The 24,927-nt window shown below is 34.1% G+C and overlaps 1 protein-coding gene across 4 annotated transcripts in view; it reads right to left on the bottom strand.

Moving 5' to 3' along the window:
- The window catches only part of LOC128689001 (prostaglandin E2 receptor EP4 subtype), a 221,567-nt gene that overhangs the window by 70,324 nt on the left and 126,316 nt on the right, over positions 1–24,927 (bottom strand). The window lies entirely within an intron of this gene.

Below are 24,927 nucleotides of genomic sequence, written 5' to 3'. Positions count from 1 at the left end.
TTTACTGTTGAGTTTGAAGAAAATAACTCATTGCCTTTTCTAGATGTTTTAATTATTAAGGGTAATAATGAATTCAAATTTAAAATTTACAGAAAACCTACAAATAACTGTTCCTATGTCCACTATTATTCCTCGCATCAAGATAGAGTCAAACTGTCTGTTTCCTCATCAATGTTTTTGAGAGCTTTGCGAATTTGTAGTCCTGAGTTCATAGATGAGGAAATATCCAAAATTTATGAAATAGGTAATGATTTAAAATACCCAAGAAATGTAATTGATAAATCTTTTAAAGTTGCTAGGAACACTTTTTATAATCCAAAAAAGGGCAACCAGCCTTATCCAACTAAAAATATGTTGGTTCTCCCTTACCATGAAAACTTGGTTGATATGCCTTCTCTTCTTAAGACTTTTAATATTAAAGTTGTATTCAAAAATCTTGATACAGTAAAAAAAAACTTTTGATTAAGAATTCCCCCCAAAATGCTGATGGATGTGTCTATAAGATTCCTTGTAAAATTTGCAATAAAGTTTATTACGGTCAAACTGGTAAAAATCTCGAACTAAGATTAAAACAACATAAATATAGCATTAGAACTGGACAAGATTCCAATGCTCTATTTATTCATGTAAGAGATTTTAACCATCCAATTGATTTTCAAAAAGTTGAGAAAGTAGTATCAAGCAAGTCCATGGTCGACAGGAATATAATTGAATCTTGTTTCATAAAAAGCAGTTTTGACAATAATATGAATATTTCCTTTGGTTTATATAAATTAGATCCATTTATAATTAATAGAATTTGGGTAGAATTTAATAATACACTGGACAAATAAATAGCTTGGGGGTGAGTTTTGCAAAGGGCCTATCCAAGTTGGCTCGCCGCGCGTCACGTGTTTAACCGTTGTGGGATCTGATAGTGAGGTGCTGGCCGACCCCTTATATAGCTTCCTTGGATGCTTCACTTTCATAGTTCCTTGATAATGTGAGTAGTCACGAAAGCGCTTGGAATTTCTCTTTCTTTCAGAGTGGTTGTTTTGCATATTTTGAAATCACCTGTTTACTGTGATCTTACTGCATATATATATATATATATATATATATATATATATATATATATATATATATATATATATATATATATATATATATATATATATATATATATATATATATATATATATATATATATATATATATATATATATATATATATATATATATTTATATATATATATATATATATATATATATATATATATATATATATATATATATATCTATATATATATATATAATATATATATATATATATATATCTATATAGGTAGTAGGTTGGTAGACAGCAACCACCCAGGGAAGTACTACCGTCCTGCCAGATGACTGTGAAACAAAAACCTGTAACTGTTTTGCATGATGGTAGGATTGCTGGTTTCTTTTTCTGTCTCATAAACACGCTAGATAACAGGGATATCTTGCTACTCCTACTTACACTTTGGTCACACTTCACAGACACGCACATGCATATATATATATACATACATCTAGGTTTTTCTCCTTTTTCTAAATAGCTCTGGTTCTTTTTTATTTCTTCTATTGTCCATGGGGAAGTGGAAAAGAATCTTTCCTCCGTAAGCCATGCGTGTCGTATGAGGCGACTAAAATGCCGGGAGCAATGGGCTAGTAACCCCTTCTCCTGTATACATTTACTAAAAAAGAGAAGAAGAAAAACTTTATAAAACTGGGGTGCTTAAATGTGCGTGGATGTAGTGCGGATGACAAGAAACAGATGATTGCTGATGTTATGAATGAAAAGAAGTTGGATGTCCTGGCTCTAAGCGAAACAAAGCTGAAGGGGGTAGGAGAGTTTCAGTGGGGGGAAATAAATGGGATTAAATCTGGAGTATCTGAGAGAGTTAGAGCAAAGGAAGGGGTAGCAGTAATGTTAAATGATCAGTTATGGAAGGAGAAAAGAGAATATGAATGTGTAAATTCAAGAATTATGTGGATTAAAGTAAAGGTTGGATGCGAGAAGTGGGTCATAATAAGCGTGTATGCACCTGGAGAAGAGAGGAATGCAGAGGAGAGAGAGAGATTTTGGGAGATGTTAAGTGAATGTATAGGAGCCTTTGAACCAAGTGAGAGAGTAATTGTAGTAGGGGACCTGAATGCTAAAGTAGGAGAAACTTTTAGAGAGGGTGTGGTAGGTAAGTTTGGGGTGCCAGGTGTAAATGATAATGGGAGCCCTTTGATTGAACTTTGTATAGAAAGGGGTTTAGTTATAGGTAATACATATTTTAGGAAAAAGAGGATAAATAAGTATACACGATATGATGTAGGGCGAAATGACAGTAGTTTGTTGGATTATGTATTGGTAGATAAAAGACTGTTGAGTAGACTTCAGGATGTACATGTTTATAGAGGGGCCACAGATATATCAGATCACTTTCTAGTTGTAGCTACACTGAGAGTAAAAGGTAGATGGGATACAAGGAGAATAGAAGCATCAGGGAAGAGAGAGGTGAAGGTTTATAAACTAAAAGAGGAGGCAGTTAGGGTAAGATATAAACAGCTATTGGAGGATAGATGGGCTAATGAGAGCATAGGCAATGGGGTCGAAGAGGTATGGGGTAGGTTTAAAAATGTAGTGTTAGAGTGTTCAGCAGAAGTTTGTGGTTACAGGAAAGTGGGTGCAGGAGGGAAGAGGAGCGATTGGTGGAATGATGATGTAAAGAGAGTAGTAAGGGAGAAAAAGTTAGCATATGAGAAGTTTTTACAAAGTAGAAGTGATGCAAGGAGGGAAGAGTATATGGAGAAAAAGAGAGAGGTTAAGAGAGTGGTGAAGCAATGTAAAAAGAGAGCAAATGAGAGAGTGGGTGAGATGTTATCAACAAATTTTGTTGAAAATAAGAAAAAGTTTTGGAGTGAGATTAACAAGTTAAGAAAGCCTAGAGAACAAATGGATTTGTCAGTTAAAAATAGGAGAGGAGAGTTATTAAATGGAGAGTTAGAGGTATTGGGAAGATGGAGGGAATATTTTGAGGAATTGTTAAATGTTGATGAAGATAGGGAAGCTGTGATTTCGTGTATAGGGCAAGGAGGAATAACATCTTGTAGGAGTGAGGAAGAGCCAGTTGTGAGTGTGGGGGAAGTTCGTGAGGCAGTAGGTAAAATGAAAGGGGGTAAGGCAGCCGGGATTGATGGGTTAAAGATAGAAATGTTAAAAGCAGGTGGGGATATAGTTTTGGAGTGGTTGGTGCAATTATTTAATAAATGTATGGAAGAGGGTAAGGTACCTAGGGATTGGCAGAGAGCATGCATAGTTCCTTTGTATAAAGGCAAAGGGGATAAAAGAGAGTGCAAAAATTATAGGGGGATAAGTCTGTTGAGTGTACCTGGTAAAGTGTATGGTAGAGTTATAATTGAAAGAATTAAGAGTAAGACGGAGAATAGGATAGCAGATGAACAAGGAGGCTTTAGGAAAGGTAGGGGGTGTGTGGACCAGGTGTTTACAGTGAAACATATAAGTGAACAGTATTTAGATAAGGCTAAAGAGGTCTTTGTGGCATTTATGGATTTGGAAAAGGCGTATGACAGGGTGGATAGGGGGGCAATGTGGCAGATGTTGCAAGTGTATGGTGTAGGAGGTAGGTTACTGAAAGCAGTGAAGAGTTTTTACGAGGACAGTGAGGCTCAAGTTAGAGTATGTAGGAAAGAGGGAAATTTTTTCCCAGTAAAAGTAGGCCTTAGACAAGGATGTGTGATGTCACCGTGGTTGTTTAATATATTTATAGATGGGGTTGTAAGAGAAGTAAATGCGAGGGTCTTGGCAAGAGGCGTGGAGTTAAAAGATAAAGAATCACACACAAAGTGGGAGTTGTCACAGCTGCTCTTTGCTGATGACACTGTGCTCTTGGGTGATTCTGAAGAGAAGCTGCAGAGATTGGTGGATGAATTTGGTAGGGTGTGCAAAAGAAGAAAATTAAAGGTGAATACAGGAAAGAGTAAGGTTATGAGGATAACAAAAAGATTAGGTGATGAAAGATTGAATATCAGATTGGAGGGAGAGAGTATGGAGGAGGTGAACGTATTCAGATATTTGGGAGTGGACGTGTCAGCGGATGGGTCTATGAAAGATGAGGTGAATCATAGAATTGATGAGGGAAAAAGAGTGAGTGGTGCACTTAGGAGTCTGTGGAGACAAAGAACTTTGTCCTTGGAGGCAAAGAGGGGAATGTATGAGAGTATAGTTTTACCAACGCTCTTATATGGGTGTGAAGCGTGGGTGATGAATGTTGCAGCGAGGAGAAGGCTGGAGGCAGTGGAGATGTCATGTCTGAGGGCAATGTGTGGTGTGAATATAATGCAGAGAATTCGTAGTTTGGAAGTTAGGAGGAGGTGCGGGATTACCAAAACTGTTGTCCAGAGGGCTGAGGAAGGGTTGTTGAGGTGGTTCGGACATGTAGAGAGAATGGAGCGAAACAGAATGACTTCAAGAGTGTATCAGTCTGTAGTGGAAGGAAGGCGGGGTAGGGGTCGGCCTAGGAAGGGTTGGAGGGAGGGGGTAAAGGAGGTTTTGTGTGCGAGGGGCTTGGACTTCCAGCAGGCATGCGTGAGCGTGTTTGATAGGAGTGAATGGAGACAAATGGTTTTTAATACTTGACGTGCTGTTGGAGTGTGAGCAAAGTAACATTTATGAAGGGATTCAGGGAAACCGGCAGGCCGGACTTGAGTCCTGGAGATGGGAAGTACAGTGCCTGCACTCTGAAGGAGGGGTGTTAATGTTGCAGTTTAAAAACTGTAGTGTAAAGCACCCTTCTGGCAAGACAGTGATGGAGTGAATGATGGTGAAAGTTTTTCTTTTTCGGGCCACCCTGCCTTGGTGGGAATCGGCCAGTGACAATAATAAAAAAAATAAATATATATATATATATATATATATCTATATATATATATATATATATATATATCTATATATATATATATATATATATATATATATATATATATATATATATATATATGTATATATATATATATATATATATATATATATATATATATATATATATATATATATATATAATATATATATATATATATATATATATATATATATATATATATATATATATATATATATATATATATATATATATATATATATATATATATATATATATATATATATATATATATATATATATATATATATCTATATATATATATATATATATATATATATATATATATATATATATATATATATATATATATATATATATATATATATATATATATATATATATATATATATATATATATATATATATATATATATATATATATATATATATATATATATATATATATATATATATATATATATATATATATATATATATATATATATATATATATATATATATATATATATATATATACATATATATATATATATATATATATATATATATATATATATATATATATATATATATATATATATATATATATATATATATATATATATATATATATATATATATATGTATATATATATATATATATATATATATATATATATATATATATATATATATATATATATATATATATATATATATATATATATATATATATATATATATATATATATATATATATATATATATATATATATATATATATATATATATATATATATATATATATATATATATATATATATATATATATATATATATATATATATATATATATATATATATATATATATATATATATATATATATATATATATATATATATATATATATATATATATATATATATATATATATATATATATATATATATATATATATATATATATATATATATATATATATATATATATATATATATATATATATATATATATATATATATATATATATATATATATATATATATATATATATATATATATATATATATATATATATATATATATATATATATATGTAAACAGGTGATTTCAGAATATGCAAAACAACCACTCTGAAAGAATAGAAAAATTCCAAGCGCTTTCGTGACTACTCACATTATCAAGGAACTATGAAAGTAAAGCATCCAAGGAAGCTATATAAGGGGTCTGGTCGGCACCTCACTATCAGATCCCACAACGATTTAAACACGTGACGCGCGGCGAGCCAACTTGGAAAGGTCCTTGGCACAACTCACCCCACAAACTATTCTACCCAAGAAATAAGAAATTTTAAAGATTATTTGTCCAGTGTATTATTAAATTCTTCCCAAATTCTATTAATTATAAATGGATCTAATTTATATAAACCAAAGGAAATATTTATATTATTGTCAAAACTGCTTTTTATGAAACAAGATTCAATTATATTCCTGTCGACCATGGACTTGCTTGATACTACTTTCTCAACTTTTTGAAAATCAATTGGATGGTTAAAATCTTTTACATGAATAAATAGAGCATTGGAATCTTGTCCAGTTCTAATGCTATATTTATGTTGTTTTAATCTTAGTTCGAGATTTTTACCAGTTTGACCGTAATAAACTTTATCGCAAATTTTACAAGGAATCTTATAGACACATCCATCAGCATTTTGGGGGGAATTCTTTATCAAAAGTTTTTTTACTGTATCGAGATTTTTGAATACAACTTTAATATTAAAAGTCTTAAGAAGAGAAGGCATATCAACCAAGTTTTCATGGTAAGGGAGAACCAACATATTTTTATTTGAATAAGGCTGGTTGTCCCTTTTTGGATTGTAAAAAGTATTTCTGGCAACTTTAAAAGATTTATCAATTACATTTCTTGGGTATTTTAAATCATTACCTATTTCATAAATTTTGGATATTTCCTCATCTATGAACTCAGGACTACAAATTCGTAAAGCTCTCAGAAACATTGATGAGAAAACAGACAGTTTGACTCTATCTTGATGCGAGGAATAATAGTGGACATAGGAACAGTTATTAGTAGGTTTTCTGTAAATTTTAAATTTGAATTCATTATTACCCTTAATAATTAAAACATCTAGAAAAGGCAATGAGTTATTTTCTTCAAACTCAACAGTGAGGTGCCGACCAGACCCCTTATATAGCTTCCTTGGATGCTTTACTTTCATAGTTCCTTGATAATGTGAGTAGTCACGAAAGCGCTTGGAATTTTTCTATTCTTTCAGAGTGGTTGTTTTGCATATATCTATATATATATATATATATATATCTATATATATATATATATCTATATATATATATATATCTATATATATATATATCTATATATATATATATCTATATATATATATATCTATATATATATATCTATATATATATATATCTATATATATATATCTATATATATATATATATATATATATACATATAATGTATATATATATATATATATCTATATATATCTATATATATCTATATGTATATATATATATCTGTGTATATGTATATATATATATATATCTATATATATGTATATATATATATATATATATATACATGTATCTATATATATATATATATATATATATATATATATATATATATATATATATATATATATATATATATATATATCTATATATATATCTATATCTATATATATATATATCTATATATATATATATATCTATATATATATATATATATATATATTATATATATATATATATATATATATATATATATATATATATATATATATATATATATATATATATATACAGCGGAACCTCAAATATCAAACTTTCTTCAGTCCAGAAGGCTGTTCAAGTGCCTTTACCGAATGAATTTATTCCCATCAGGAATAATGTAAATTAGATTAGTCCATTTCAGACCCTCAAAATTACACTTATAAAAGCACTTACAAAAATACACTTACATAATTGGTCGTGTTGGAAGCAGTTCGATTTTTGAGGTTCCACTGTATATACAGTGGACCCTCGGTTTACGATCACCTCCCAATGCGACCAATTATGTAAGTGTATTTATGTAGGTGTGTTTGTACGTGTATCTTTGGGGGTCTGAAATGGACTAATCTAATTCACAATATTCCTTATGGGAACAAATTCGTTCAGTACTGGCACCTGAACATACTTCTGGAATGAAATAATATCGTAAACCGGGGGTCCACTGTATGTATATGTATATGTATATATATATATATATATATATATATATATATATATATATATATATATATATATATATATATATATATATATATATATACATATATATATATATACACACACCTACCATCTGACTTACGACCAAGCTTGGTTCCGACCAACCGGTCCTAAGTCGAAATGGACGTAAGTCGAACCTTTAAAAATTGCCGACATATTGGGTAGGGCATAATGTCAAAACTTTTCTATATAAACTACCTACATAATACTGTAATGTAATGTACAATCATTATTTCATTCTTTTTACCATAATTTACTTTAATTGTTGTATTTTAATTATTTATGTACTGTATATAATGTATACATGGTAGTGATATGTATGCATACAGTATCATATGTTACTATTATCTTTATGTATTGTCGACACAGTGAATGGGAGAATACCACTGGTAGTGTCATCCTGCCAGAATGTTGTGTAACCTACACCCTAAGTAAAGAGAAACAACTCTGGAACATGTGTAATACGTATCCGGCTGGCTGGCTGGGTGGCCGGGTCTGTGGTTGGCCGGGTGGGTGGGTGGGTGGCCGGGTGAGTGGGTGGCCGGGTGGGTGGGTTGATGGGTGGGTGGGTGGGTTGATGGGTGGGAGGATGGGTGGGTGGGTGGGTGGGTGGGTGGGTGGGTGGATGGGTGGGTGGATGGGTGGGTGGCTGGGTAGTTGGCTGACTGGCTGACTGAATGTGGCTGTCTCTGTATCTCTCTCTCTCTCTGTATCTCTGTATCTCTCTCTGTATCTCTCTCTCTCTCTCTCACTGGTACACGTAAGTCAAGTTATCATATATGTATATTATAAATTACCTAGGATAACCCAAAAAATCCAGACAAAGTGCTATACAGTGGATCTGTGCTCCAGTGCCCTAAATTAATAATAATATTAATAATCATTATTATTACAATAATACATATGTACTAATATTAATATTATTATTATTAAGCTATAATATAATAATCGTGTCCACTCATTACTTACCTTAAAATATCTGTAGTTTTAATGTAGAGTGAGAGGTGAGTAAACAAGATTAAATGAATAAATGAGAGAGAGAGAAGGAGAATGTCGAGTGTTCACGAGTTATGTAAACAAACGTTATTGTTGTTGTTGTTGTTACCAGCCCGGACACGAACGGTTCCTGTTCACTGTCAAGCCGACCAGAAAAACATCTCATATTTGTTAATTTATATGTTATGTAGCATGTTTATTATATAATTTTGAAAAAAAAATCATAGATGGATTAAGCAAAATGTCTATATTAACGTTTTATACACATTTAATGTGCCTCAGTGATTATTATTATTATTATTAATATGGCATCTTCAAGACCAAGTACACTCTTAATGAGTGGCTGTGAGACAGACAAGCAAAGACAGACACACAGGCAGACAGACAGACACACAGGCAGACAGACAGACACACACACAGATAGACAGACAGAAAGACAGACATACAGGTAGACACAGACACAGGTAGACATAAAGACAGACAAAGGTAGACAGACACACAGGTAGACAGAAAGACACACACAGGTAGACATAAAGACAGACACACAGGTAGACAAAGACACACAGAAAGACAGACACACTAGTAGACAGACAGATAAACAGACACACAGAGATACAGACAGATATACAGGCAGACAGATACAGACAGGTTTATGTGCAACAGTGAAAACAAATAGAGAGTTCGAGAGTAAGAGCCTTTCTTGCCACAATCTCCAGTGCAAGATTCAGACTTCATCTTAGGGGCCATGGTGAAATTTACTGTCCAGTTAGTACAGTTAATACAGTATGATGCTGCTGATAGGGCAGGGTTACTCAAACTGATGCTGCCTGCATGACACATTGCCGCCGCGAGTATTGTTAAATATTGTACATTGGTGTGCATCAGCCGGCCCAGCCCAGCTGTCAGATGCACGGTCGTAAGTCGAGTGGACGTATGTCGAGCAGGTCGTAAGTCGGATGGTAGGTGTATATATATACAGGTCCTCCATCACAAATCCGGCATCATTGGGACCTGTAGTGTGCCGGATTGCTGAGTTTGCCGGATTACAGTGGTTAGGTTAGAATACACTTAATAAAATTAACCAACTTGGCTTACACAAAGTTCAATGAACATCGGCAAAAATCGAACATTTCCACTACTTCAAGCTCAATTTCAAGGTACTTTTCTTCATGAAAGCAATCAAAATCATGTCTATTTCTATAATACATCTTCCATTCTATCAAATGAGACCAAAGAAACGAGAATACAACCATAAAAACCATGCAAAAATATACCGCAAAGAGGCGGCTAATGGCTGAGAAGTGAATTCCCTTATTTATAGTCTGTCTTTTTTATTTTTGTTGTATGTTAAGAAGCATCTTTCCATCATACATTGCCCAAGTTTCAATAAGACAGCCAACAAACAACCAAGAGAAAAAAATATTTACCAAAAATCATATATGGCAAGCCCAAGCCAGGTACTGGAAATAAGCCACTTTGACTCTTTTGGGTTATCCTAGGTTCTCTATACATACACTGCTATGTATTATAATCTATGTAACTGTATTTGTGTATACCTGAATAAACTTATTTCTAGTCTGTCGACTGAGTACAAGAAACAGCCCATTCACTTATTTCAACTACCCAATATAGTGGTCAGAAATTGGCAATTTGGCCAATTTCATACAAATTTCAACAGATGCCAATTTCAAAATAGGGTCCAGAATAAACAATGCAGACATTCCTGGCACTAAAATAACATTTTCTCTGTTCATTAGTCACGGCTCCAGGCCCCTCTTATATTACTCTTGCTTTCCATTTGGAATTTTTATTCACAAAAAATAGAAGATTTACTGTTATGCAGACTGCTGCATTATTGTAATAATTGTATATATAATGTCAACCCATTCTTGACTCCGTACTGGAATTGGAATCTGGACTGGCAGGTGGACAGGTATTTGTTTACTCTTGAGCTTCACTAAAGAATAGAACAGTTCCGCTACTGTGAGTGCAATTTCAAGGTACTTTTCGTCATAAAAGCAATCAAAATCATATCTATTTCTGTAATGTATCTTTCATTCTATCAAATGAGACCGAAAAAACGAGAATATAATCATAACAACCATACAAAAATATACCGCTAAGCGGCCTTACTAATGACTGAGAAGTGAACTCCGCTATTTATAGTCTGATTTTTCATTTTTGGTGTATGTTAAGAAGTATCTTTCCATCATACATTGCCCAAGTTTCAGTAAGATAACCCAACAAACAATTGAGAGAATAATAATAATAATAATAATAATAATAATAATAATAATAATAATAATAATAATAATATCTTTATTTACTACACCTACATGTACAATGTATACAGGCCTAGCTGACATCAGTGACATACTACTATATAGAAAGCCACTTGTTATGCAGAGTATTTCAAGCAAATTAGGTCAGTGTCCCAGGATAACACCCACACCAGTCGACTAACACCCGGGTACCCATTTACTGATGAGTAAACATAGACAACAGGTGTAAAGAAACACGCCCAATGTTTCTACCCTGGCTGGGAATCGAATATTTACCAAAAATCATATATGGCTAACCCAAGCCAGGTACTAGAAATAAGCCATGTTGTCTGACTTTTGTGGGTTATCCTAGGTTCTCTACACATATGCTGCTGTGTGTGATAATCTATATAGCGAAAATAACTTTTTTGTTTCAGGTTTATGGTGCAGTACTAGTGTATATCACAGTTAGCCCTGTGCTATACTCCGTTTTCTCTAATAAAAGCCCCAAGACAAGGATAGGAGAATGGTATTTGTATACCATATCCTCTTCATACCTCCGTCGAACTGCTCGGTATTATGCCAAATATTATTCATTCTGGAGTATTTAACATGTTTTATGTTATTTATATTGTTTATTATGTCATATTAGATCAATTGTGATAGGCAATAAGCTGTAGTGTTGATATTAGCATAATAATAAAGCATATTCTGCATCACGAGACTTGAGCTCATGGCAACCGACAGTGGCTTCAAAGCCACCTTATCTTTAATGGACAATGTACTGTGTAGGTGCTTTACACAACGAGAAGCATTTCTTTTATTCATTTGAACCATGGCTAGGGCTAAAAGCAAGCAGGTTATAACAAATGGAGAAAAAGAAACTAGAATGACTTATGCAGCAAGTAGCACCACCAAACAGTACCAACAGGTTGGTGTGGCGACCCTGGAAATTTGAAATTATGCTAGCCAAAATTAATGTCGAATAATTGAAGGAACTGAATAACTGATTGCCGAATTTGTGATGGCGGACCTGTATATATACATATATATATATATAGTATGTATGTATGTATGTATGTCTTGCCAAATAGGTAAAATTGGTCAATTAGCAAGAACATTTAAAATTAAGTCCTTTCTAAAATTTTCTCTTATATGTTTAAAGATATATTTGTTTCATTTATGTTATTGTAAAAATTAATAATTTTGTACCAAAAGAGGCTTAGAAAACTTACTTAATCTTATTATAACAAGCTTAATTTAATTTAGCCTAATCCAACAAAATATATATTAGATAAGTTTACAATAAGTGAATAATAAACAAACACAATTAAATATATTTTCTTTTTTGTTAGGTTGAGAATGATTTTTGCAAAATTATTGCATGCAGAAATTTTCGCTTGCCTTATTCGGCAAGAAGAACATTAAAGCCAAAATCACAAGTTTTACCTATTCAGCACAACATACATATATATATAGGGCCCCACTTATACGGCAGGTTAGGTTCCAGGCTACCGCCATAAAGGGAAAACTGTCGTAAAGTGGAACACCCTTTTTCCCCTTATAAATATATATAAATACAAGATAACAAGTTTACATGAACATATATTAAGTTAGCAATAGAACTAGGCATTAAAAAACAATAAAAAATTAAAATACACATATAGTACACTCATCACAGTGGACCCCCTGGATTAAGTCGTCGGCGGAATAAGCATTATTCGGAATAAGTAATGTTTTTTCATCAAAATACTGGCTTGGTGAACGTCACTGAACTTGGTATAAGCCATTCGTCCGGCACATGTCTGCGGGGTCTGAGCTGCCCCGACACTCCACATACAGCCAGTGTGCCATTGTTTACCAGCCAGTGAAGACGATCCCACGCATTCATATGATACATTTTGTATTATTCCATTCTTTATAGTGCTTGTAACTGCTAAATAAGCCATAATGGGCCCAAAGAAAGCTTCTAGTGCCAGCCAGCCCTTTGGTAAAGGGCTGAGAGAAAGGAGAGAATGTGCCTTTTTTGTGATTCTGCAATATGTACGATACTAAAGCAGCAGGAGTCAATAAAGGCTATGGCGCCAGCCATCAATAAAGTGTAGCATTAACAGTGTAGCAAGTACGTTAAGCAATTAATCGACAGAAAAAGGACAGCACGAAACTGACTCCTCCACTGTTGTTGAAGGTATATAGGGCTACTGACTAACACTGCCGCCTTTGCTACCGCCTTCCTCACCACTATGTAAGGCTTATCTTTCAGTGGCCCTTATACGCCCAACAACATACAACACACCACCACTCTGACATTCATAATGCCATATTTTATTCATTCTAGAGTATATGTTTATTATGTCATAATATTGTTTATTATGTCATATTAGATGAATTTTGCTAGATAAATAAGCCGTAGAGCTGATATTAGTGTCATATTGAAGGACTATCTTGTCCTGTCTCCCAACACAATTCCTAACATACACCAGAAACAGACCTCTCTGGAACACTTTTTTGAGCGACAGGGGTCCAGTGACTCTCAAGCTGGTCCTAGCGGCATTAAAAAGCAAAGAAGGGAAGTAGATCCTAGTGGCATTAAAAAACAAAGAAGGGAAGTAACCCAGGATAAGGACTTGGTACCTGAAGTCTTGATGGAAGGGGATTCTCCTTCCAAACAATTGTAAACCCCTCCATCCTCTCCCCTCCTCCCATCTTCCATACATCACCATGTCTTCAATAAAGGTAAGTGTGACGTTATTATTGTTTTATTCTTCATTGTTTTCTGTGTAGGTAAATGTATATTTCATGTAGAAAGCAACTTTTTTAATACTGTTGGGTGTCTGAAACGGATTATGGGGAAAATTAATTCGGAATAAGTCACTCTCTCTGGAACGGATTAATTACGTAATCTGGGGGCCCACTGTACTTACCTTAAAATATTTGAAGTCTTAATCTAGGGTGAGATGAGCAGTATTTATTGTAAGAAATCAAGTGTGGTATGTATGGTAGTCAGCCGTGCTACCATACCAGGCCAACCCACCCACACATAATATTTTATGACATTTAAAGTATCCCAGAGTGATAAAATGCATATACAGTTCATTCATTACTTACCTTAAAATATCTGTAGTCTTAATGTATGGTCAGAAGTGAGTAAACGAGATAAAACGAATAAATGAGAGAGAGAGAGAGAGAGAGAATGAGTACATGATAGAGGACAGGCGTGGAGTCATGTAAACAAACCAAGCACATGCGAGTTTTGTAAATAAACCTGGCGAACATGTCTGGTTTGTGTACAAGTTACCTCTACATTGATACGGTAGAATAAAAAAAGAGGAACACTCCCATTCTCATGTAACATCATTTTTAGAAGAAATGACACTCTGAGTGAAGACATACGAAAGGAATAATTTTCTACAGTTTTATTTATTTATTTATTTATTTAATAATTTGAACATACAGAGGTACAAAAAAATACAGGTAAGAGCAGTATGCCAAAGCCACTTGTATGCATAGCATTACAGGCAGGCTTCAAATAAACCTAAGATTAACTAAGCAATGATGTAATCAGTGATAAAACATTATTGTAAACAGATAACAATAAAACACAAATGAGTATTACAAAGACAGGTCATATGGTTGCATGCATTGCTGTACATTCAGTAGAATGGAGTATTCTGTTAGGTAGTGTATTTAAAAATAAAGTTAGATTGGGTCTTACGTTTAACATTTATGTGATATAATTATGAGAAACATTTAAGACAGATAAGTTACCTCCAGTGACATATTTTCTCTTATGCTGGACTAGAGAAAACGTTATTCTTGCCATCACTTGTACAAGTCGTCTGGCTACATCTCATCTTTATGTTAATTTATTCTACTGTGGGGTGTATTTATCATCTTTATATGTTACGTATCATGTTTATTATATAATTTTTAAAAAAATATCATGTATAGATTAATGAAAACGTGTACATTAATGTAATATACAACATTTAATGAGACTCAATGATTATTATGTACCCCAATCAGCTCTTCTAGCTTTGTACCACTCTCTCATTTACCCTTACCACACCTATGGTATTTGTGCATGGGGCTCAACCATAGCAAATCACCTTAAGCCTTTAATAACCCAGCAAAAAGCTGCAGTGCGATTGATTACTAACTCCTGCATTAGACAGCACACTCCACCTCTTTTCAAGTCTCAACTTGCTAAATATACAAAACATCCACACTTATTATTATGCCTACTACATACACAGAACACTATACTCTAATGTAAACCCTCCTCTCAAAATTCTCCTTGATAACTCTAACATAACATGCAACCATAATACGAGACATAGATCACACTTTGATATCCCCCGTGTTCATCTCTCCCTGTGCAAAAATGCTATGCACGTAAAAGGCCCAAAGTTCTGGAATTTATTGCCAGAACAAACTAAAGGACCCCTGTCTGCAAATCAGTTTAAGGCCCAAATAAGAAATCACCTCATCACCCAAAATTAACCAGACAAACCATACCTAACCACAACCAGTTTCTCAAAAGCTACTCATATTGTGCTGATGAATGCTCGACCACTTACTATTCCGAAATTAGGATGTTTGTTCTTTTTATTGCTTTAAATAGTAGTAGATTGTAATAAAGTACATCATAATATAAAGTGTTCCATTGTAATACCAAATTTCATTGTTTTGAATAGTACTAAACTGTAATACATCATACTGTAAATTGTTTTAAATTGCTACACTGTAATACTGTAATCTTTATTAACTAATTCAATAGTGTAAAAAGTCTCTACTAGACTTATCAAAATCATGTAGCATCACCTGATATAATATTCAATTTTCCTGTACTCACTAACTCATCTAATGACCATATAAACTATGTATTACTGCCTTACTATTCTTAAGTTAATCTTTAAGTTTGCCCGAAATGCTCAGCATACAGAGGGGCTTTTGGCATGTACACTCAACTATTATATTCCTCTGCACAACCATGTAATTTGCCAAAATAAAAAATCTAATCTAATCTATTATTATTATCATTACTTATATGGCATCTAGAGACATAACACTCTTACTGATTTCAATGTGTACCTGGATGCCAGTACAGTGTGTAAGTTTATTTAGGTACAGGGACACATAAGTATAATTATCAGAGTATATATAAAATATGAAATAACTTTTAAAAACTCTTGAAATTTTGGAGTTTCCAGACATAATGGAGAGACGTGGTGCTTACAGAGCTCACAAAGAATGTAAACAAACCAGGTGGGGGCACGGTGACCGTATTAGAAAGTCAGGTGGGGGGAGCCGTATAGCGAGTTTCATATTACAAAGTCAGGTGGGGGAGCTGTATAGAAAGTTTCATATTACAAAGTCAGGTGGGGGAGCCGTATAGAAAGTTTCATATTACAAAGTCAGGTGGGGGGAGCCGTATAGCGAGTTTCGTATTACAAAGTCAGGTGGGGGGAGCCGTATAGCAAGTTTCGTATTACAAAGTCAGGTGGGGGAGCCGTGCAGCAAGTTTTGGTCATGATTTGAAATGTCCGTATTAGCGGAATGCCATAAAGCAAAATGCCGTAAAGCAGGGGCCTACTGATTTATATAACCATAAAATATAATAACATAATAATAATATAATAACTGTGTGCATTCTTTATGATGTAATAAGTGGTACAGAGGCTATTTATTATTATTATTATTATTATTAACAATTTGAGCACACATACAGAGGTACAAAAAAATACAGATAAGAGCAGCATGCCAAAGCCACTTATACTATGCATAGCATTACGGGCTGGCTTAAAATTAACTTAAGATTAACTAAGCAATGATGAAATCAGTAATAAAACATTAATGTAAACAGATTACTATAAAGCACAAGTGAGTATTACAAAGACAGGTCATATGGTTGCATGCATTGTTGTACATTCAGTCGTATGAAGTATTCTGTTAGGTAGTGTATTTAAAAAATAATAAAGTTAGATTCGGTTTTAGGTTTAACATTTATGTGATATAATTGTGAGAAACATTTAAGATATACAATTTATAAGGTTCAGTTATTCAGTATTTATTTGGTTTTGGGTGAGTAAGTGATCTTTGAGAAGAGACTTGAATTTATAAACAGGTAGTGTTTCTTTTATATTTACAGGTAATGAATTCCAGATTTTAGGGCCTTTTATGTGCATTGAGTTTTTGCATAGTGTGAGATGGACACGAGGAACATCAAAGAGTGATCTGTGCCTTGTGTTATGGTCATGTGTTCTGTTGAGGTTGGCAAGGAGATGTTTGAGGGGAGGGTTAATATCAGAGTTAAGTGTTCTATGTATGTAATAGGTGCAATAATAAGTATGGATGTTTTGTATGGTGAGTAGGTTTAGTGTATTGAATATTGGTGGAGTGTGCTGCCTGTAGTGAGAATTTGTTATCATTCTAACTGCAGCCTTTTGTTGGGTAATTAGTGGTCTGAGATGGTTAATTGTTGTCGAGCCCCATGCACAAATTCCATAGGTGAGATAGGGGTAAATAAGAGTGATATAGGGCCAGGAGGGCTGACTGTGGAACATAGTACCGTATCTTCAATAGTATGCCTACAGTCTTGGAAATTTTCTTAGAAATTTGTTGTATATGTGTATGAAATTTGAGTCTATTATCAAGGTGGATTCCTAAGAATTTTCCCTCTGTTAGCTTTGTGATAGGTGATCCGTTTATCATTATGTTAAGAGGGACATCTGTAGCTCTGTTACCAAACTGAATGAAGTAGGTTTTGTCAATGTTTAGTGTAAGTTTGTTAGTCCTCATCCAGGTAGATATTTTCTGTAATTCGGTATTTACAGTATTGGCTAGCGTGACTGGGCTCGGGTGAGAGAAGACGTATGTAGTGTCATCTGCAAATAGTGTGGGTTTGAGTAATTGCGAAGCATTTGGAAGGTCATTTATGTATAGGAGAAAGAGAAGAGGGCCAAGGACACTTCCCTGTGGGACACCAACTGTAATTGGTTGCGCAGAAGAGTTTGCCCCATTTGCATACACATATTGGCTTCTGTTGCTGAGGTATGACTTGAGGTAGTTGAGGGAGTGCCCTCTTATACCATAGTGTGACAATTTTACTTGGAGCAAGTCATGGTCAACTGTATCAAAAGCTTTACGTAAGTCAATGAAGATCCCCAGTGGGACTTCTTTTTTCTCTATTGCAGTGTATATATGTTCTAGCATGTGTATAATAGCATCATTAGTATTTTTATTAGGCCTGAATCCAAATTGGCAGGGGTTGAGTATGTTTTGGGAGATAAGGTAGGAGTAGATTCGTTTATGAATTAATTTTTCGAAGATTTTTGAGAGAGGGTGTAAGTTGGATATTGGCCTATAGTTATTCAACTCTGTTTGGTCTCCTCCTTTGTGGATCGGGGTGACCCTTGCTATTTTGAGTACTGTAGGGAAGGTGGAGGATTCAATGGATTTGTTAGTGTTGCAATGATTGGTGATAGCACTTGTGACACTTTTTTGTATATAAAGGGTGGTAAGGTATTTAAATCTCCTGCCTTGTTTTTTAGTGTGTTGATAATAAGGGAGACTTCGTATGGGTTAGTCGGTGCTAGGAACAGTGTGTTCGGGTAGTTGCCGGTGAGGTAGTCATTTGGTGGGGTATCTGAGCTTGGGATTTTATTGGCAAGGTTTTGTCCTATAGTGGAGAAGAAATCATTGAGTCTGTTTGCTGTTTCTGTTGGTGGGAGTTGGGGTTCATCTGATTTTGCTAATTTTATTTCGCTATTTCGTGATACCTTTTTTGTTCCCAGAATTTCTGATAGGGTTTTCCAGGTCTTTTTTATATCACCTCATAAGTTGGATAATCTGTTCTCATAATACAATTTTTTTGCCCTTCTTATCAGGCTGGTTAGGATTGATGAGTAACGTTTTGTTTGGTCTCTGGTTATGTGACCCATTCTGTACTGTTTTTCATATTGGTGTTTTGTATTTATGGATTTGAGAATGCTGGGTGTTAGCCAGGGACTGTTCAGTCTCTTAGCTGTCATCTGTTTAGTTTTTTTAGGGCAGTGCTTGTTATAGAGGTATTGGGTCATTTTTAGAAAATTATTAATACATTCGTCAATATCTGTATAGATTTCTAGCTCAGTGTGCCAATCAATGTTTGCTACTGCTGTTGTGAAGTTATTAATGGCTGCCTCATTGTGAAGTCTGAAGGTGACTTTAGTAGTGTCTTGGGGTAGTTTACCAAGAGTTGTTATGAGGAAAGTAGGGTAGTGGTCTGTGGTATTATCTGTAATTATGCCTGATTTTAAAGGGGATATGGTGTTGGTCCAGATGTGGTCAAGTAGGGAAACACTAGTCTCTGTAACTCTTGTAGGTTTTGTTACTGTTGGTAGTAACATCCAGTTACTCATTGTGTTTGTGAATTCAGTAACGTGTGGGTCCTGGTCTTGCAGGAGATTTATATTGAAGTCACCTGAGAGTAGTAAGTGATCTTTGTTCATGCGTGCATCAGTTATCATACTTCCTAGGTTTTGACTAAATTGGCTAATGTTTGACTGTGGAACTCTGTAGATGTTTATCAATGTGAGAGGTTTTTGTAGGTATTTGGATTTGAATTTAGCTATTATATATTCCCCATGTTCATCCCTTGTGCAAGTATTAGTGATACATTCTAGTTGGTCTGAGTAGTATATGGCTGTGCCACCCCCTTGTTGGTCTGGCCTACAGTTGTGTATGGCTGTGTAACCAGGAATGGCATAGACATCTGTACTATCAGGCTTTAGCCAGGTTTCAGTTAGTGTAATGATGGACATATTGGCATGTAAGGAATTTAGTAATGCTATGAGGTCATCGTAATGCTTGCTTAAAGATCTGATATTGTAGTTAAAGATAGTTATGTTGTTGTTGGCACTGAGAAGTGCCTTTGATTGTTCTGCAGTGTAGTAATTACAGTAACTGTTTGATTCATTTAAGTCATTAAATAAGAGGTTGGTATCAGGATCAATGCTTGTAATCATAAGATTTGTAGTGAATCTATAGTTAGAATTAAGTATAAAACAAAGTAAATAGTCTTAAGCTAAAAAATAGCACCTGAATTATTTAACAAATGTAAAATAATGAGCTAAGGTAGTTTTTTTTTTTTTTTTTTTAAGCTAAAATAAAGGAGACAATATAAAAGGGACTAATACAAATAAAGTGATGATCAAATAATGGAGCTTGGGAATATGATAGTAGGTAGTACTATAAAGGTAATTTTTTAAAGTTTGAATTATAGTATAAAATTATAATATAAAAGGGACTAATATAGGTTGTGGTGAACAATAAAGTGGTAATCAAATAAATGAGCTTTGGAATATAATGGCAAAATTGTGAACTTATTCTACTTTAGCACCTGAGAATAGCACCTTGATTATTTTAACAATTGTGAATATATAAACTAGGGTAGTTATATAAAGCTAAAATAAAGGAGAAAATATATAAGGGACTAAAATTAAGTAATGGTAAACAAAGTTAAATCGACAGATGGTAGGAATTATAATATAAACTTATAATATAAAAATACAATTTGAAATGGTACTTGCAATTGCACTAGAGTCTGGTTTAGGTTGTTGACAAGATCAAGATTATAACTAGATTTAAATTGACAAAATAAAATTCACAATTAAAGTACCAAAAGAATAATAGTAAAAAAATAACAATGGTAATGTCTTGGTTATAATATGATAGTAAGATGGTAGACAGGTACCCAGGTACACAGGTACAAAGGATAATATAAAGGTTGGGGTTGAATATACAAACTTGAAAATTTGGCAACAAAATGTTATGGGAAGTATAAGATAATGTTTAATGTACAAAAGTAAAATTGACTGGTAGTAAATATGGTGTTTAATAAAATTTTAGTAAGTAATAATGATTACAAAAAAAGTGAAAAGTAATGTTTATTTCATTCAATATTGCACTGGTAGTTATACTAGAGGTTATATGGCAGTACAAGGTAATTAAGAGTACTCTAAGATAGTAAATGTGGTATTAAAACAGGTAAAGGAAATTATACAAGTAATGGTTTATTAAATGTCAAAAATGTTAAGAGTAAATTTAAATTTTAGTAAAAATGATAATTATTAATTTTAGTAAGTAATATCAATTGATAGTATTTAAAAAAAATATGAGGTAGTAATATGGACAGAGAAAGTATCAATTCAGCTAATGTTTAAGCGAACAATAGTAAATAAGAAAATCACATAAGGTGACTTATGCTTACTAGTAAAATCACAAAATGAGGTAGTTGATTATTTAATTACTAAGAGATTGTACAATGAAATTTGAACAATAATGGAGCAAAACATACACTACACTACATAGGCTTTTAAGTTGGACATTGTTTAGTTATTCTCTGTAAGATTAGTATCCCTGAGAAATCGTGATAGATCATTCTCGTTCGTGATTGTGTACAGTTGACCTACATTTGTTTTCCTAACAAGAATTTTCCCATCCCGTGTGAAGCATTGGTGTATTGTGTCATTATTCTCCCGCTTAAGTTTTCTGACTCTATACAGGAGGTTCTGACGTTTTTTGGTAAGACACTCGTTTATGTATACCTCTTTCTTTACTTTAATAGATGCAATAATTAAGTCTTTTTTCCTGTCATGTGAGTGGAATCTAAGCATAACACTTTTTCTACCATGGGATCCTAGTAACCTGGCTTCTTTTATTTCAGACTCTGGTACAATAACACTTGTTTGGTCCTTTATGATCTGCAGAGTAATTTCTTTACTGTTTGTTTGGTTCATATCACTGGGAAAAAGTGGACTGTTAACTATTACTGCGTCCGATAGTTTATCTTGTTCAGTTTTATCTTCTTGGAGAGCAAAGTAGTCACTGAACTGGTTATCTAAGTTGTTCTTCCATTCTTTTACTGCTTCTTCAACCTTTGTATTAAGAGATATTATTTGTTGGGTATGGCTATCTATGACTGTTTGGATGGTCTTGTCACAGTTAGTCATTCCTGGTGTTGTTAACTTTTGTTCAAGACTGAGGATTTTGTTCTCGAGTTGTGTCATCCTGGTGTCTAGTTTTGTTAGCGTCTCTCGAAGATTCATATTTTCAATAACTAAGTTGGAGATGCATGACTTTAGGGTATCTGGATCGTTGGTCATACCTGAGAGACTACTTGGTAGGTTGAATCCGGGGAAGAGAGGGGAGGATGGGCTGGTGGCAGCCATGTTTGTTGTTATTGTTGTGGCGTCGCCTTGAGCGGTGGTGAGTGGGGTGGTTGCTGGGCCGGCGTCCTCCTGACTACACTTGTTGAATAGTTGATTTTTCGGTGTTTTCTTGCTGGCCTTGGTGCTGTTTCCTCTTAGATTGTGCCTCATAATACTACAGGAATTGTTGTAGTTAAGAAGTTGTAGTATACAAAGCTTAGGGTTACGTTGTTCGGCTGGCAGCTGGGTGTTGCTTTCGGTTTGTGTGCAGTCTTCCTTTTATCTCTATTATTTTCGATTTGTAGGTTTCACTGTTGGTAATCTTTGGTCATTCTGGGTGCTACGTTGGGTAGTGCAGTTTTGCTTGTAACTAGGTCATCATAGGAGCATTGGTAGCTCTGGTAGTTGGAGAAAAGTACGGAGCTTGGAAGTCGCTGCTGCCGCTGCCTTAAATTTTGTAATCTAAATTCTACTCATTTTTGGAAATTAAGACAACTGAAAAGGTTATGCAATTGCAATTTTCTTCCTCCATTATGAATTTAACAGGAGGTTTTGTATAGTTGATGAGAAATGCAGTAGTGTCTACATGTCTGGGCATGATCACCAAGATTTCCACATATTGTAGCCATCTTACACCTCTGGAGATGTACGTTTCCAGAGTTCTTCTTTAATTGCTCCATATATAGGATGGACATAACTGCAATAGCTGGTGAGCTCATGGCCATTCCATATAAATGTACATAGTGTCACCAAAAGAGAAGCAGTTGAAATCGATTTAAAGCCAGAAGAGAAAAGAAGAGGTCGTCTTTAACTTTCTGGCGAAGAAGAACAATAGATTGTCCAATGGAGGGACTGGCGAATAATAAAGTAATGACACAGCTGGCAAGCTTCTTATTCATGATTTTGATGTTCTTGATCAGAGTGTTTGAGGTGAATTGACTGCTTGTACCCAAGATTTTAACACGTTTAATCATTACTCCTGCCAGCCTGTGTGGTGCACTCAAATTACCCGATGAGATAGGTCTGAGTGCAACTCCTTGTTTCTGAGCCTTGGGAAGACAATTCATGCTGGCAATCCTCCAGTTGTAGGGAAGTATGAGGAGAAGCTTCTTAATGTTCTCTGAGCTTTAAGGAACTGTCTGGTCTGGGTGATGGAAAGAGAAGCTTGGTGAATGCTTCCTGGTTAGAGATCGTCCAGTAGGTATTTCTGTTACAGTGAAGTTCACCATTGTAGAGGTGTAGTCAAGAGTGTAAAACATCACCACTCCTTCCTCCTCTTCGGCAATGGTGACGATAATTAAGTTATCGTTGACCAGTGTACGCAGGGTAGCGGCAAGGAAGAACATATCGTGGGGGTTCAGTGATTAATCCCTGAACAAAACTTTTCTGAATGTTGTCACTGTATTGGAAATTCCTGGCAATACAATTAAGCTCCATTTTGTTCATGTGCATGTCAGTGGTAAATTTGAGCCCATGGCTCAATATCTATGTTTTGTGTGGCAAGTGTGTCTGTAAATAGATTGTTAATTATGTCTTGTTTTCCCTTTGTGTTCCACTTTCTGCCATCGCAAAGGGTTTGAAGTTTATCAACAATTGCAGAAGAAAGATTAAAACCTTCCACACCATTATAAAATGACTCCAGACAGAAACTTTCTTCTCCCAATGAGCTAGATTTCAGAAAAATCTACAGTCTCATCCCTCAAAGCAATACTCACATAGCATTAATTCCAACACCATGAAGAACCTAATAACATAGAGACACACAATACAGTGAATCCAACGCTGATATCTACACTATGCCATGTGCTAGATGTGATAAATTATTCATAAAGGAGCCTAAATCAAATTATCAGTAAACATTAATACACTTAAAAAGAGATAATCCACACAACCTTATGAGGTTTCATAAAGCTAAACTTGTCATCAAGGGATTAGATCTAAAATAAAAAATGATGTTTAGAATCTGATCTCATCGCTATCATAACCAAGATTGCTCAAAACACAGACAGTTTTATATTCTGGAAAATATTAGCCAGCCACATTATTCATAAGCAGAACATGTCCACCATGGCATCACAGCAGCAATTGACTCAATCCACTATACATAATCTGTGTTTCATGTTCTCTTTATTAGATTAATACCTCCTTCCCCCCCCCCCTTTCCTTCCTGGTGGGTGAAACGTCTCGTTAATAAATGTCTCACTTGCACACTTGTCAATGTTAATCAACATTAGTAACCTTTTAGGTATTGAAGAAAAT

The sequence above is a fragment of the Cherax quadricarinatus genome, chromosome 21 (genome assembly GCF_038502225.1).
Source record: "Cherax quadricarinatus isolate ZL_2023a chromosome 21, ASM3850222v1, whole genome shotgun sequence".
NCBI lineage: Eukaryota > Metazoa > Arthropoda > Malacostraca > Decapoda > Parastacidae > Cherax > Cherax quadricarinatus.
The sequence above is the reverse complement of the archived record's forward strand: the minus strand, read 5'-3'. Positions and strand labels throughout refer to the sequence as shown.